This window comes from Rutidosis leptorrhynchoides, chromosome 5 (genome assembly GCF_046630445.1).
Source record: "Rutidosis leptorrhynchoides isolate AG116_Rl617_1_P2 chromosome 5, CSIRO_AGI_Rlap_v1, whole genome shotgun sequence".
NCBI lineage: Eukaryota > Viridiplantae > Streptophyta > Magnoliopsida > Asterales > Asteraceae > Rutidosis > Rutidosis leptorrhynchoides.
The window spans coordinates 229,389,820-229,407,623 of record NC_092337.1 but is presented as its reverse complement, the minus strand read 5'-3'; positions in this window follow the sequence as shown (position 1 = coordinate 229,407,623).

Sequence of the window (17,804 nt, the reverse complement as noted above, 5' to 3'; positions counted from 1 at the left end):
GATCATTCAACTCTATACTACATAACAACTCTTCACACCATACTTTATATACAGGTCTGCGTATGGTGAATAAACATATCCAGTCATTAAAATAAGAATTACCATACCTCTGTACCAGTAATTCCCTAATTGGCCCGGCCAATTCTACAGCTTCCAAGGGTCCCCATTCTATGACCCTTGGTACCTCAACAACCTTAGAGTGAAGAGTATGCAAACCCCGTTGATATTTTGGATAATCTATCCAAAGTCTGTCAAATCGCAGGTTCGGGTGCAACTGTTCCAAGTGCATATCTGAAAAGGTCATGACTGGATGAGGTACATCCTGCTTGTAGTAGTTATCTACCTCCTGTTGTTCCAAGTTCTCAGCAGGAGCATGACGGGCTTGGGATGAAGATTCACCCCTTTCATTCTGCAAAACACATCAAACACAAATTTTGTGCATCCAAATATGCATTAGTGTCAGCAAAATCATCAATCAAAATAATTACAATGACATTATCAATTTATATCAAACTTAAGCTTATTTTCACATTTTTATCAAATCTACACTTTTTCAAATAAGCATATACGAAAATTTTCGCCAAGTTCATAAGCATTCAACTCAAATAACATGTCAAAATAATCATTACTAGCAAATAAACAAGTCTCAAATGGCATTATCTTTCAAAAATCAAGTTCATGAATTTTGGACTTGAAAAAGTCCACTTTAATTCTCAAAATCATGTTTAGGTTCAAAGTTTGGATCATTTAACTACCTAGACATGTTACACTACTCAATTTAGCAACAATTCATGACAAAAATCGGCCATAACCTGTTTATATCAAAAAGCCCCAAATTTGCTCAAGAACACAAACCCTAGATTCTAAAGATTTTGAAGTTTTTGGCTTCAAATCATGTTAACAAGCATCAATCTAGGTTATACATGCATAATATACTAACAATTTAACACTAATTACACTAAAAATTAACAAAATTCAAATTATGAAAATATGCTCAAGAACACACTAAAATTCGGATTTAAAGGTGATTTGGGGTGTAATTGTACCTGTTTTCTTGAGTAGTTCCTAGATATCATCCTTCTCAACATGATTGTAGTGAAAAATTTGAAGATTAACGGTGAAAAATTGAGTTTTTGGGATGATTTTTGTGGGTTTTTTCGGGTTTTTTCGAAGTGCAGTATGTGTGTGTGTGTTATTCTGTTCGTGTAGCTGGTTATATTTTTTTTCTGTAATTTTGTCCCTCCGCGAGTCGCGGAGGTTTTCACTCAAAACTCCGCGAGTCGCGGAGTTACTTTTTTTTTTTTTTTTTTTTTTTTTTTTTTTTTTTTTTTTTTTTTTTTTTTTTTTATAATCTTTAACTTATAAAACAATTAAGAAATTAATTTTAAAATTTTGTTTCCCTTGTTATTTAGGACGAGGTCGTTTCGGATTGATGTCCTAGTCCGTCCCTCGACAAAATTTTTAAAATTTGTCTTTTTGTAGCGATTGTTTTAAAAGCTAAGATTTTTGGGTTTTTTCAATGTTTTTGGCATACTTTAAATCAATAAGATTAAAAATAATGATAATAAAAGTTCTCGTCCCTCCCTCGGGTAAAGCAATTTCGGTTCAAAGACCTAGTCTTCAACTTACGACGAATTTTAAAAATCATATTTTTAACTTAATGAGATAAAGTAAATTTTTGTTTTTAAATTCACACAACTTAAATAATAAATTCAAAATTAAAAAATTAAAAATTAAAAATTCACACCAAACTTAAAATTTGAAATGCATAAAATTAAAATTTCATATTTTAAAAATTAAAAATTCACACCAAACTTAATTTAAAAATTCATAAATTCATATCAAACTTATATTAATTTTTCAAATATTTACAATTTTAAATATATTGTTTTTATAAAGTTTACAATATTAATTTAAGGTTTAAATATTAAGATTAAAAACATAATAAAATTAAAAATCTTTTTGTCTTTTTATCCCACTTTAATCAATCAAATATTATCAAAAATATGCGCCCCTCTTTTCGGTAAAGTAATTTCGGTTCCAAGACCTAATTTAACTCATGACGAATTTTTAAAATATTTTGGGTTGATTGATTAAAGATATTTATACCTTAAGAATAAACGTTAAATTTCGCAGTGATGTAATAAATTTTTGAACAATATCAATAATTTCGGTCGCCAAACCTAATTTTATTTAATACCAATTTAATACTTTTTAGCGAACAAATTAGCGTTTATTATCAAAAGGTTAAAAATAAAAATAAAAACTGTACAGACATACCTGTGAAATAGATTTCTTAGTTATATGATCTATTATATTCATAAGATAGTCGGTTTAATTGGTTTTCCATGGCTGCATAGGCGTAACCTCGAGCATTCATTGTCTTTTCTTCTAAACATATGGACGGTCCGTCTCTGCATAAAGTAACAAATTCGGTATTTGAATAGGTTTGATTATTTGAACATTTACCTCCATGTGACCATTTTCCGCATTTGTGACATTTTTCTAGGTGTCGTGCTCTTCTTTTCGCTGCGGATTTTGATTTTCCTTTACCAAATTGTAACTTATTATCTTCGCATCTGGATCCTTTTCTAACTCCGTCCATTCTTTCTCTGATTACTGATACTATTTCGCTCAGGAGTATGTCATTATTACGTTTAGTGATCAAAGCGTGTAGCATTAGACCATGGTTTAGTTCACAGGCAGTCTTCATTTCGTAAAAACCTAAAAAATAAAAATTCAGAATGGGGGGAGAAGACTAGTTCTTTAGGGTCTGCTAGGGAAAGACCATACGTGTTCCATTTTCGAGAACTACACGAAAACAGACAATCTAACTCTAACAGAAATACATATTATCCTTTAAAGACTTGATTCTCCCCACACTTAGTTAGCTGTGGTATCGAAATTGTGATTAACTTCGTTGTCGACTTCCATCGGACCCTGTATGTAATGTTTAACTCTGTGACCATTAACTTTAAATTCAATCCCATTTGAATTTATCAATTCTATCGTTCCGTATGGGAAAACTCTTTTGACTATGAATGGTCCAGACCATCTTGATTTCAATTTTCCAGGAAATAGCTTGAATCGTGAATTGAAAAGAAGAACTCTGTCTCCTTCTTTAAATTCTTTTGAACTTCTGATTCTTTTATCATGCCATTTCTTTGTTCTTTCTTTATAGATTAACGAATTTTCGTATGCTTCATGTCTTAATTCTTCTAATTCGTTTAGTTGACTTAATCGTAGACGTCCGGCTTCATGTAAATCAAGATTACATGTCTTCAAAGCCCAAAATGCTTTGTGTTCAATTTCTACTGGAAGATGACATGCTTTTCCATAAACAAGTCTAAAAGGTGTGGTTCCAATTGGAGTTTTGTAGGCTGTTCTAAAAGCCCAGAGTGCATCCTCCAATTTAATGGACCATTCCTTTGGATTTGATCCTACGGTTTTCTCTAGAATACGTTTTAAAGCTCGGTTTGTATTTTCAACTTGTCCACTTGTTTGTGGATGATATGCGGTGGAGATTTTATGAGTTACTCCATATCTTTTAAGAACTTTCTCAAGTTGATTATTACAGAAATGAGTACCCCGATCACTTATTAAAGCTTTCGGTGTTCCAAACCTTGCAAAAAGACGTTTTAAAAAATTGACTACAACTCGTGCATCGTTAGTTGGGAGAGCTTGTGCTTCCGCCCATTTAGATACATAATCAATGGCTACGAGTATATATAGATTATTATGAGATTTTGGAAATGGACCCATAAAGTCAATACCCCAAATGTCAAATACTTCACATACTTGGATGACATTTTGTGGCATTTCATCACGTTGACTTATTTTTCCGGCCCTTTGACATGCATCACAGGATTTGCAAAGAAGGTGTGCGTCTTTGTAAATTGTAGGCCAATAGAATCCAGCTTCATAAACTTTTCTTGCTGTTAGTTGAGGCCCATAATGCCCTCCTGTTGGTCCTGTGTGACAATGGTTTAAAATTTTACTAGCGTCATTTCCAAATACACATCGGCGTATTATTCCATCGGGACAACTTTTAAACAGATGTGGATCTTCCCAGAAATAGTGTTTTATATCACTGAAGAATTTCTTTCGTTTTTGGTACGATAATCCTTTTTCAAGGAATCCACAAACTAAGTAGTTTGCATAGTCTGCAAACCATGGGATTTCTTTATAATCTATCTTCAATAGATATTCATCAGGAAAGTTGTCTTGTATGGCTGATTCATTCAGAACTTCTAATTCGGGATTTTCAAGACGAGAAAGATGATCAGCGGCGAGATTTTCTGCTCCCTTTTTATCTCGGATTTCAATATCAAACTCTTGTAAGAGTAAAATCCAACGGATTAATCTTGGTTTAGCATCTTGTTTTGAAAATAGGTATCTAAGAGCAGAATGGTCGGTATAGACCACCGTTTTTGCTAGAACGAGATATGATCGAAATTTGTCAAAAGCAAAGACAATAGCAAGGAGTTCTTTTTCAGTAGTTGTATAGTTCGTTTGTGCTCCTTGTAATGTCTTACTAGCATAATATATAGGTTGAAATCGTTTTTCAATCCTTTGTCCTAAAACGGCTCCCATTGCAAAATCACTTGCATCGCACATTAGTTCGAATGGTAGATTCCAATTTGGTGTTATCATGATCGGCGCATTAGTGAGTTTTTCTTTAAGAATATTAAAAGATTTGATACATTCATCTGAAAAGATGAATGGCGCATCCTTTTCTAGGAGTTTATTCATAGGAGTGGCAATTTTAGAAAAATCTTTTATGAAACGTCGGTAAAAACCGGCATGCCCTAGAAAACTCCTAACTCCTCTAACATTTGTGGGATGTGGAAGTTTAGCAATTACATCTACTTTAGCTCTATCCACTTCAATTCCTTCTTTTGAAATTTTATGTCCAAGAACGATGCCTTCTTTAACCATGAAATGGCATTTCTCCCAATTAAGTACTAGATTTGATTTTTCGCATCTAATTAGCATTCGTTCCAGATTAACTAGACATGATTTAAATGTATCACCGAAGACTGAAAAGTCATCCATGAATACTTCCATACATTCTTCTATCATGTCATGAAAAATCGCCATCATGCACCTTTGAAAGGTTGCAGGGGCGTTGCAAAGTCCAAATGGCATGCGTTTGTAAGCAAAAGTACCATAAGGGCACGTGAATGTGGTTTTCTCTTGATCCTCGGGTGCTATTGGAATTTGAAAATATCCGGAAAATCCATCTAGAAAACAATAGTAACTATTTCCGGCTAATCTTTCCAACATTTGATCTATGAAAGGTAAGGGAAAGTGATCTTTTCTGGTGGCGTCATTTAATTTTCTATAATCAATACATACACGCCATCCTGTTACAGTCCTAGTAGGAATAAGCTCATTTTTCTCATTTGTGATAACAGTCATGCCACCCTTCTTAGGTACGCATTGAACTGGGCTTACCCATGGACTATCAGAAATTGGATATATCAAACCTGCATCTAGCAGTTTAATAATTTCCTTTTTAACTACATCTTGCATATTAGGATTTAGTCTTCGTTGGCGTTGCACATACGTTTTATGACCTTCTTCCATAAGGATTTTATGTGTGCAATACGAAGGACTTATTCCTTTAATATCATGAATCTTCCATGCAATGGCTGGTTTATGAGCTTTCAACACAGAAATGAGCTGTGATTTCTCATTTTCAGTAAGAGAAGACGATATTATTACAGGTAATTCAGATTCACCATGTAAATAAGCGTATTCCAAATGGTTTGGAAGTGGCTTTAACTCTAATTTCGGAGGTTCTTCTATCGATGATTTATATCGATATCTGTCTTCTTCTTTTAGCATTTGAATTTCTTCTGTTGTTGGTTCATATCCATTAGCTATAAGTGTAGCTAACATTTCAGATTCATCAATTGGTTCATTTCCTTCTCCTAAAGAACATTCTCCTGTTCCTTGTAATTCTGGAAATTCTTCTAATAATTCTGCATGTGCATCTATAGTTTGAATATAATAACATGTATCATCTGCAGATTGTGGTTGTTGCATGGCTCTATCAACTGAAAAGGTAACACTCTCATCCTCTATACTTAGGGTCAGTTTCTTACCGAACACGTCTATCATTGCTTTAGCCGTGTTTAAGAATGGTCTTCCTAATATGAGAGGAACTTGAGAATCTTCTTCCATGTCCAAAACAACAAAATCTACTGGAAATACTAAAGTACCAACTTTAACTAGCATGTTTTCCATTATCCCTCTAGGATATTTTATTGATCTATCGGCTAGTTGTATGCTTATTCTGGTTGGTTTCAATTCTCCAAGGTCTAGTTTAGCGTATAGTGAATACGGCATTAGATTTATACTAGCACCTAAGTCTGCCAATGCTTCTATTGAACTAAGACTACCCAGAAAACATGGAATTGTGAAACTTCCTGGATCAGATAGTTTTTCTGGTATCTTATTCAACAGCACTGCTGAACAATTAGCATTCATAGTAACAGCCGAGAGTTCTTCCATTTTCTTTCTATTCGTGATTAGATCTTTCAAGAATTTAGCATACCTTGGCATTCCTGAAATCACATCAATGAAAGGAAGATTTACATTTATCTGTTTAAACATATCCAAGAATTTGGATTGCTCGGCTTCAAGTTTTTCCTTCTTCATTTTACTCGGGTAAGGAAGTGGTGGTTGGTATGGTTTAACATAAGGTTTAGCCTTAACTGTGTTATCTTCATTAACCTTTTCAACTACCGGTTCTTTTTCCTTATCTTGATCAGGTTGTGGTTCTTGTGGAGTAGGAATAGTTTCATCAGAAGTTATAGGTATTTCAGGTGGTTTAAGTGTTGTACCACTTCTTGTGGTAATAGCTTTAGCTGTTTCATTCCGGGGGTTAGCATTTGTATCACTTGGTAGACTTCCCGGTTTTCTTTCACCTATTAACCTTGCTAGGTTACTTACTTCTTGTTCTAGATTTTGAATAGAAGCTTGTTGATTTCTAAATGCTTGAGCATTTTGTTCATTGGTTTGTTTTTGAGATGTAAAAAACTGCGTTTGAGTTTCAACTAGCTTCGTCATCATATCTTCTAAATTCGGCTTTTTATCATCGGTTTGTTGTGGTGGTTTGTTTTGAAAATTCGGTCTTTGCTGATTGTAAGCATTGTTGGATAATTGTTGATTGCTAGGACCTTGTTGGTTGTTGTATGGAATATTTCGGTTATAATTCTGGTTTTGATTGTAAATCGGTCTTGGCGGTTGATAATTATTCTGATAATTATTTCCAGGCCTTTGGTTTATGTATGAAATATTCTCTCTTTGTTCCATTGTTAATTCAATACTGAGACAATCTTTTGTCAAATGTGGTCCTCCACACTGCTCACAACTAATTCGTATAGCATGAATATCTTTAGTCATCTTTTCCATTCGTCTCTCGAAAGCATCTATCTTTGCCGATATGGAATCTAAGTCATGGCTAGAATCGGCTCTAGCTGCTTTAGATGATCTAATGATATCTTTTTCTTGGTGCCACTCATGTGAGTGGGAAGCAGTATTATCAATAATTTTGTAAGCATCAGTTTCGGTTTTCTTCATAATAGAACCACCAGCTGCTATATCTATATCTTTCCTTGTAGTGATGTCGCATCCTTGGTAAAATATTTGTACTATTTGACAGGTGTCTAAACCATGTTGCGGACATCCTCTTAATAACTTTCCATATCTTGTCCACGCCTCATATAGAGTTTCATTTGGCTTTTGTGTGAACGTAACAATTTCTGCTTGAAGTCTTACGGCTTTTGATGCAGGAAAGAATTGTTTAAGAAATTTATCAATTAAAACGTCCCATGTATCGATCGCCCCTTCAGGTAACGATTCCAACCAATCTTTGGCTTCTCCTTTTAAAGTCCAGGGAAATAACATGAGATATATCTGTTCATCCTCCACTTCTCGTATTTTAAATAGTGTGCAGATCCTATTAAAGGTACGTAGATGTTCATTTGGATCTTCCTTCGGCGCACCACTAAATTGGCATTGATTAGTCACCATGTGTAAAATTTGTCCTTTGATTTCATAATCTGGCGCATTAATGTCTGGATGAGTAATTGCGTGACCTTGGCCAGTGCGTTTAGCTCTCATTCGGTCTTCCATACTTAAAGGTTCCAGATTCTCCATAATTGAATTTGTTGAATCGGTATCACTAGATGATTCTGATTTAATAGTTCGTTCCTCAACAATCTCTGTTTGAATGATTGGTGGTTCCGGAGGAAAGTTTAATGGTTCAGGATCTACGAACCGTTCCTGAATATTTTCTGGATTCTCAATTGTGAGGTTTGTTTCAAAAACTGGATTATCGGAAATTTGAACTGAAGTACTTGGTCGACTGGATGACGATTCTAAAGAAAAATCAACGGCGGTTATATTTGTTAAACGATGTCTTGATCGAGTTACAGGTGGTGAACGTACAAAAGGTGATGAACGTCTTGCTCGGTGCATTCACAGAATATCCTATTAGTTTTTAAAAGGAAAGAAAAATTATAATAAGTTATCCAATCAATAGACTTTTCTGATTTTGCCCACGTTTCGAATAGCCAAAAGATGCAGCAGAGGGGCAGGATTCGTTTGGTCTCAATATAATTGAGGACTGTTTGGCTCCAATAACCCGGTCCACGTACAAATCCAACTATTACTACGAACCAGAAAATTTTGATGTCTATTAATTTAACCACTCAAAATAAATTTTCGTAATTTTAAGAAATTTAGATAAGAAGTAGAAAAAAAATTCTAAGTCCTAAAAACTAGAATGGCGAGAAATAAGAGAGAAAAAGAGTTCGTCGAAAAAGGTCGAAAAAGAAAAATTGTTGAAAAATAAAAGGTGACGGAAAAATAAAAGAAACTTATAAAAACTTAAAATTACTTAACTAATTTAACCTTATTACTACAACTAACTTAAAATTATAATCGCAAATTGAAATTACTAATTGGAATGATAATTGATACATAGTAAAAGGTCTAAAAATATTAAAGCTTACAAGAAAAACTAAATCCCAAATGGAAATAACTTAAAAAGAAACTAAAACTTAAAAAGGCGTCGCAAAATTCTAAAGCACCTAAATCTTAGTCTAAAGAAAAAGCACTTAAGGAATTCTACGGCAAAGCCTAAAAATCTAGGAGTAAAAATGACTATAGCGAAAACTAAGTTTAAAATTAAATATGAGCTAAAAATACAAATATTATGCTACAACGATTAAAAAGGTACAAAATATAAAAATATACAAAAAGTTGTAAAAAGTACAATTTTTATAAAAAATATTATTTTTATATTATTTATTTATTTAATAAAACTACAAATAATACAATTTTAATAAAACTAATTAAATAAAATACATATATAAAGTAAAAAGTAAAAATAAAACTAAAATTAATAATAATAATAATAATAATTAAGTTAAATAATAATAATAATAATTAAAAATAACCCGTGATTAGGGTTTTGTCCGTGTGTCAGAAACCCTCCGCGAGTTGCGGTGAATAAAGAGGAAAACCCCGCGAGTCGCGGGGTTCAGGAATTCAGTTGACAGGTTTTGTTTTTACGCGTTTTTCTTTATTTTTTTATTTTTTTTTTTTTTCTGTTTTCTGTTTTTAATTTAAATAAACGATTTTTAATAAAATTTATATTTTTATAAATTAAAATAAAGATAAAGAAACTTATAAAACTTAAATATTTAACAAAATCTTAAAAATACTTATATTTTTGTTTTTCTTTTTATATTTTTGAATAATTAAAACGTAATTTTTACAAAAACGACTTTTAGTAAACTAAAAAAAAAATCTTTTTTTTTTTTATTAGCGTTGCGCTTCCGGCTTTTAAGATGAGTTCCCCGGCAGCGGCGCCAAAAATACTTGATATCGAACGAGGGGTATATAAAATAGCTTATATTTTACTAGGAAATACTATTAAATACGATACAATTTTACACAAGATATTTATTTATTTATAGAATGGATATACTTAAACCTTGCTACAACACTTATAGGCAGTGTACCTAATCGTACAGTAGTGTAGTTTTTAGTAAGTCCGGTTCGTTCCACAGGGAGATCTTTAAGCAAAGCTCAACGCTATATTAGTTTACTTTTATAAAAATACAAATATATATATAAGTAATATTATTATTATAAAGAGGGGTTTTTACCGTTTAATGACCGGGTTGTCGATTTTAAAACTTTAGTCGCAGTTAAAACCTAATGTAAAATATAAAATAAATACAAGACTGTAAATTAAAGCATAAAGTAAATAATGATAATGAAATTGCGAATAATAAAAATGCGATAAAAATTAAATTGCGATAATTAAAAAGTATGATAATTAAAAGTGCGATAAAATGAAATAACAATAAATAAAAGTGCGATAATTAGAAGTGCAATTAAATATAAAATAAAGGAAATTAAATATGAAATAAAAGAATTATGCTTATTTAAACTTCCGTAATCATGATGTTTGACGTGTTGATTTTAGTTTTATGCCCTTGGGTTAATTGTCCTTTGTCCTGGATTATTCAATATGTCCGTCTGGTTTTTGTCCATAACAGTCCATCAGTCATAAATATAAATTGCAAGTGTCCTTGTCAAATTATTATTATACCCGAAGATAAATATTCCAACTAATTGGGGATTCGAATTGTAACAAGGTTTTAATACTTTGTTTAATGAATACACCAGGTTATCGACTGCGTGTAAACCAAGGTTTTACTACTTTGTTAACAATTACACCAATTACCCTTGAATGTAATTTCACCCCTGTTTTAATTATTCTAGTGGCTATTAATCCATTCCCGTGTCCGGTTAAATGAACGATTATTCGTACATATAAATACCCAGCCCATCGTGTCCGATCGAGTGTATATGGTAATTTATAGGGACGCCCAATTGTACATCTTTATATTAACATTAACAAACTTTCATTTAGTTAAACAAATATAAAGCCCATTAATAGCCCATAGTCTAGTTTCCACAAGTGTCGTTCTTTTGTCCAAACCCCAATTATGGTACAAAGCCCAATTACTCAATTTTAGTAATTAGCCCAACATCATGATTACTTCGTTTTAAACAAGCATAATAATAACTTAGCTACGAGACATTAATATAAAAAGGTTGAACATAACTTACAATGATTAAAAATAGCGTAGCGTTACACGGACAGAATTTCGACTTACACCCTTACAACATTCGCTAACATACCCTTATTATTAGAATTATAATTAAAATTAAAATATAAATTATAAATATAAATATATTTACGTTGAAGAGGAAGAGAAAAAAAAGATGTGTTTTTTGATCAGAATTCGGGTTGATTTATAGCCAGGAATGATTTTTGGGGCTCCGCGACTCGCGGCAAAATGGCCTTCAAACTCCGCGAGTCGCGGAGAGGTATTTTCAGTTTACACCCTTGGAGTTTCCTGCTGCCGACGGTTTTAAATATATATATATAATATATATATAATTAATATAATTAATTATATATTATATTATATTTATATATATAGTTAACTTGTAATTTTTAGTCCGTTGCGTCGAGCGTTAAGAATTGACTCTGGTCCCGGTTCCGGATTTTCGAACGTCCTCGCGTACAATTTAATATCTTGTACTTTGCGTTTTGAATCTTGTACTCTTGTGAATTTGAGACGTTTCTTATCAATAATTGGAACCTTTTTGATTGTCTTTTGTTCTTTTGAGCTTTCTGGTCGTTTGCGTCTTCAAATCGTCGAATCTGTCTTTTGTCTTCACCTTTTATTATTTAAACGAATATCACTTGTAAATAGAACAATTGCAACTAAAAGCTTGTCTTTCTTGAGGAATAATGCTATGAAATATATGTTCGTTTTTAGCATTATCAAACTCTGTCGTTGTATTTTATGTATACTAATAATATCTTGAAATAATACAAAGAAAATATATATATGTAATTCGATTGAGAGAGTTTAGAGAAATATATTTTCAAATTTCTATGAAAAAATGAAACCTATTGAATTCTATTTATAATAGATTTTTGAATTATTAAAGTGAATTATTAAAGTATGAATTATTAAAGTGAATTATTAAAGTATGAATTATTAAAGTGAATTATTAAAGTATGAATTATTAAAGTGAATTATTAAAGTATGAATTATTAAAGTAAATTATTAAAGTATGAATTATTAAAGTTAAAGTAAAGTAAAAGTAAAGTAAAGTAAAGGTAAAGTTAAAGTATAGTAAAAGTATAAAAACTATGTATGTATAATACGCGTATAAATATATATAATATTAATTTAAATCGTTATATATATTTAATAAAATAAAATATAAATATCGTTATCTTTATCATACTGGTTAAGTAATGAGTTGTCAAAAGTGATTCTAGATATTTATAAAAGTTATATACGTTTTAATAATAAAGTTCTTTTTAAATTGAAAACGTCTTTGTACGTTTGAAAATAGATTAATAGAATATTATGGAAACCAATTCTCCACTAAATTTTGTATAACTTTCGTAAATGACACTTTATGTTTTTATTTATAAATAACTTTACAAATTATTCTGAATATCGTTAAGAGGAATAGATTTTCTCAAATCATAGTGGACCTCTCAATAGAGACTTGTAATCATAATTCAATATTTCTGATAATTCAATCATTTAATATATATTTTTTAATTTCGTCAAAAATCATATTGAAACAAATACGTTCGGGTAAAGTATTATACGTTTAATACTTTATTAATATTCTCAAGTTATAATATATATATATACATATACATATCTATTTATATATAACGGTTCGTGAATCGTCAGAATTTGGTCGAGGTTATAATGAATGTATGAACACAGTTTAAAATTCTTGAGATTTAACTTAACAAACTTTGCTTATCGTGTCGGAATAATATAAAGATTAAAGTTTAAATTTGGTCGAAAATTTTCGGGTCGTCACACGAGATACTCTAGAGATGAGAGAGAAAATGGTTTCTCGAACAGGTTCGCCGGTAAGTGCTTCAGGTTCATCGCTAAGAGGGCAATTCGGTGGATGGAAGGGAGCTTCGATGTGAAATGATTTTCAGATATCGGATGATGTTCTAACTATATAGAATATGAATATATAATACAAAAGATTTCGTAAAGTACAGAGGAACCTACGGCATATGTCAGGCAAGTCTACAGATGCGCTAAGATATGAATTATCAGATACGCTAAGATATGAATTTTGTCTATACACTATCAATGCAATAAATGCAGTAAGACGTGTCTAAACTTATGAATGATAAGCAGGAAATTCCCTAAGTATAATAAGCAGATGATTTCCGACTAGAAATGATAAGCAAAACTTTTTGACATGTAGATACGGTCAAAGTCCAGACTCATTAATGTATCCTAACAACTACTAGTCAGACACACTAATGCAAGGCCTGGTTCGCTAAGACCACCGCTCTGATACCAACTGAAAAGACCGGTCCTTATCCTCCTGGACGAAGTCATTAACATTTGGTTCCATTGCGATGATCGACTCCAAGTAACGTTCTAAATATGAGCAAATGCACAGCGGAAGACTTAATTCGTACCTGAGAATAAACATGCTTTAAAACATCAACATAAAGTTGGTGAGATATATAGGTTTGATGCTAGCAGTATAATAACAATGGAACACAAGATTTCGTATGTATACATTTTAATAAAAATATTCTAAGTTGTTGAGCACTTGGTAACCATACTTAACATTTAATCAACGTCGCATATTCCCTTTATTATGAAATCTCCCTACAATGTACCAAGTGTAGTAACGAAACGAAGTACTGTGCAACCGTTAAATACTGGTCGTCCAGTCCGGTTGGGGTTGTCAGGCCCGATAGATCTATCAACAGGATTCGCGTTTACAATACCCATGTAAATTGTGGTTACCAAGCTACAGGGAAATATGTCAGTGGTACAACTCAACGTAGAATATATTTTTTTTAGTCACTTGTGTCCATAACGTAAATCATAAAATACATGTATTCTCATCCCAAAATATTTAGAGTTTAAAAGGGACTATATACTCACCATACTGTATTTTATAGTAAAAATACATATAACATCATTGAACATGTATATGATTGGCCTCGATTCATGAACCTATATCATTTATATATATTAACACATATAATCGTAGTCGAACGAATTTATATATATTATTAGTGATATACTTGTTATCTTAATAGCTTATATGTTTTGCTAATGATTTAATTAATGTATTTATTTTATATACTTTTAAATAATCAATTAATATTTATTATAAGAATATGAATATAGTTTTTGTTAAATATAATAATATAAATGTTAAAATAATAATAACAATGATAATGAAAATAATAATAATAATAATGATAATTCTAGTTATAATAATAATGATAGTTTTTATGATAATAAAATGATAATTTTAGTAAAAATAATAAATTTTAATAATAATAATAATAATAATGAAAATTTTAAAATAATAATAATTATAAGTTAACAATAATAATAAATAAGTAATTACCTTAACGAAGTAATTCTTAAAATAATGCCCAAGTCTGGGTTTAAACCTGCGACGTCCCGCTAACCCGATAACATCCTTAATCATCGATCTGCTTATTGTTTTGCTATTATTATTATTACCTTAAATATATTTAACCCGTCTAACCGTCCGTTTAATAAAACCATTTAACATCTTCATCATTATAATCCTAATAACTATAATCATACATCATCATCATTTAATTACCATCATCATTCATCTTTTGTCAATATCATCTATCATCTATCATCCTTAAACCCATCGGGATTATTATAATCAGCATTCCATGATCATAATCATTTATGATCATCATTATTTCCGTGATCATGTTTATCATCCATCCACCACCATCATACTTACACAACCTCAAGTATAACACATAAAAATCACAATTATAATAATATCAACTCTTCTTTATTATCATAACCAATCATCATTCTCAACAACCCCATATTCATCATCTATATTTATATCGTTTTGTATATCTTCGTAAACATCTTGATTGTTTTTAACATAAAAGTCGACCAACACATAAATAGATGTCTGGCCCAACAGCTTTTTATTTCAACCCAACATCAATCCATTAAAATGACCCATCTATTTGATTATTCTACATCCAAAAGACCGGCTTCCCTACAATTCTCGGCCCATAATGAATTTCTACTTCCTAATTTAGCTCGTGAGCTAGAAGGGACAATCCCTTGGTCCACAAATTCTTTAATCAGCAAGTGGATACATAAAGTAATATATATGCGATGGTGTCATGGTGATGATTGAATTAGTCCACCGATACACAGAGTAAATAAGATATTAATTGTCCCATCACCTTATCTTGTTATCATTTTCACATCTTTCTTAATCCATCAATTATTCATTAAGTCTTTATTTTAAAGAAACAAAAACATTTACAGCAATAGCTGCTGTACTCGAAAGAAAGAAAAATATGGAAGAAGGCAGCGGTTTTGTTCAAGGTTTGATGATGGTGAAGTGGTGATTAAATGGAAGTGATAGGTGTTTGAAGGTAATTTTCCCGGTGGCGATTAGTTTGAAGGTGGTGGTATCGGTTTGCAAGTGATGGATTAAGATGGTTCATCATGGTGAGGTGGCGAGGGTTTACAAGTAGAGAGGAAGAGAGATATAGGAGAGAGAAGTGGGGTTTCATGGAGGTTTTACGGCTGTAAAAAAAAACAGGAAGCAAACAGTAGCAGTAGCAGAAACGATGGGTTAGTCATGGGGGTGATTGATGGCGGTTGTGGTTGAGGAGAATGGTGGTTCACGATGGTTGTGGATATTTTGAGGTGATGAGATGGGTTTCATGTCTTCAACAAGGAAAGAAAAAGAAAAGTAGAGAGGGAGAGAGATGATTGTTTACGATGGTGGTGGGTGTGGACTACCGAGATAGCAGAAAGTAACGGGTGGTTGTGGTTGTGGTTCAAATCCAAAAATAAACACAGCAACAATTGTTCAAATGGGCTCGTTGTTGTGGTGATCGGTGGTGATGGAAATCGAGGGTTTGTGACATACGGTGGTGGTGTTTGTCCTCGGTTGAAGTGGTGAAGGGTGGACCGTACTAGTGGTTGTGATTTGGGTGGCCATGAATCGTAGAGGTGGGTGTGTTTTAAACGGTTTCGATGGCACAAGAGAGGTTTGGTTTTGGGTTTGTTAGTGTCTGTATGTGTTGTACATATATATAAAGAAGATGAATTAATTTCTAGTGAGATGATGGTGATTAGCGTTGGTTTCATGATCATAAACGAACCAGAGAATACAAAGGATAAAATGGTGAGATTGCACGAGGTTTTGATAGTAGTTCTTAAATGAGAAGAGAAAATAAATGGTGTTATGGTGTTTTAAGTCATGTAGTGTATGTGTATATATATATAGATAGATATATAAGATAATAGTTTGTGGTTTGTGCAGTAAGTTGATCGAGCATAACAATAGTATAAAGATGATGGCAATCATGAACAGAAATAAAGTAAAAGTTGAAATCAACTTCCAATAGAATTTTGTAGTTTATCACTTGTCTTATAGTTTTGAGATTCGATTCAAATACTTTTACAAACAGAAGAATAATAATTTGATAATGATGTGCACATATTTCATAATTTAATTGATCTATAGTTATTACATTTTAATAATTTTATAATAATTATTATAACTATATATATTTATATTTATATTCCAATATATATGTATCTATTCGTGAATCGTCGGGAACAGTCAAAGACTAAATGAATATATGAATCAATTCAAAATTTTTGAGACTCAACCTAACAGATTTCTCTTATCGTGTCAAGAATATTAAATCGTATCGAGAGTTTCGTTTAAAATTAGTCGAAATTTTCCGGGTCGTGACACCACGCCCACTAGCTCTACTGTCTAGTGAACATTCTGGGTGGAGGTGTTAAACCCGGTAGCTACCTTTAGGATTCGCGTCAATTAGTATCAATTATAACGTCCAACTAATTCTTAGGTTACCAAGCTATAATAATCAGGGGGAAATATTCACGTCAATTAGCGGCAATTATAACGTCCAACTAATTCATTTGAGGAATGTTTTACTTATGTCTTTCTTGTCAAACATTTATAAAAGCATTTTATGTATTCTCAGTCCTAAAAATATATATTGCAAAAGCATTTAATAAAAAGGGATCAACTGAACTCACGATACGATATTTTGTAGTAAAAATATGCATACGACGGAACTGAACAAATGCAGGGTTGGCCTCGGATTCACGAACCTATATCATTTATATATATTAACACATATAATTGAAGTCGAATAAATTTATGTATTATTATTAATATAACTGTTATTTTAGTAATTCACGTGTTTCATTATTAACTCAAATATATTTATTTTATATACTTTAAATAAATAATTTATAAAATATAGTTTTATTAAGTATATTTTTATATAAGTACTTTTATTGTAATAATAATAATAATATTTATAGTAATATTGATAATAATAATAATAATAATAATAATAATAATAATAATAATAATAATAATAATAATAATATAGTTGTAATAATAATAATAATGGTAAAACTAATAAAAATGATAGTAATAATATTAAAAATGATTAAAAATATTAATAATAATGTTAATACTAATAATAATGATGGTAAAAATAATAATAACGATAATATCCATAATACTTAACAACAACAATAATAATAATAATAATAATAATAATAATAATAATAATAATAATAATAATAATAATAATAATAATAATAATA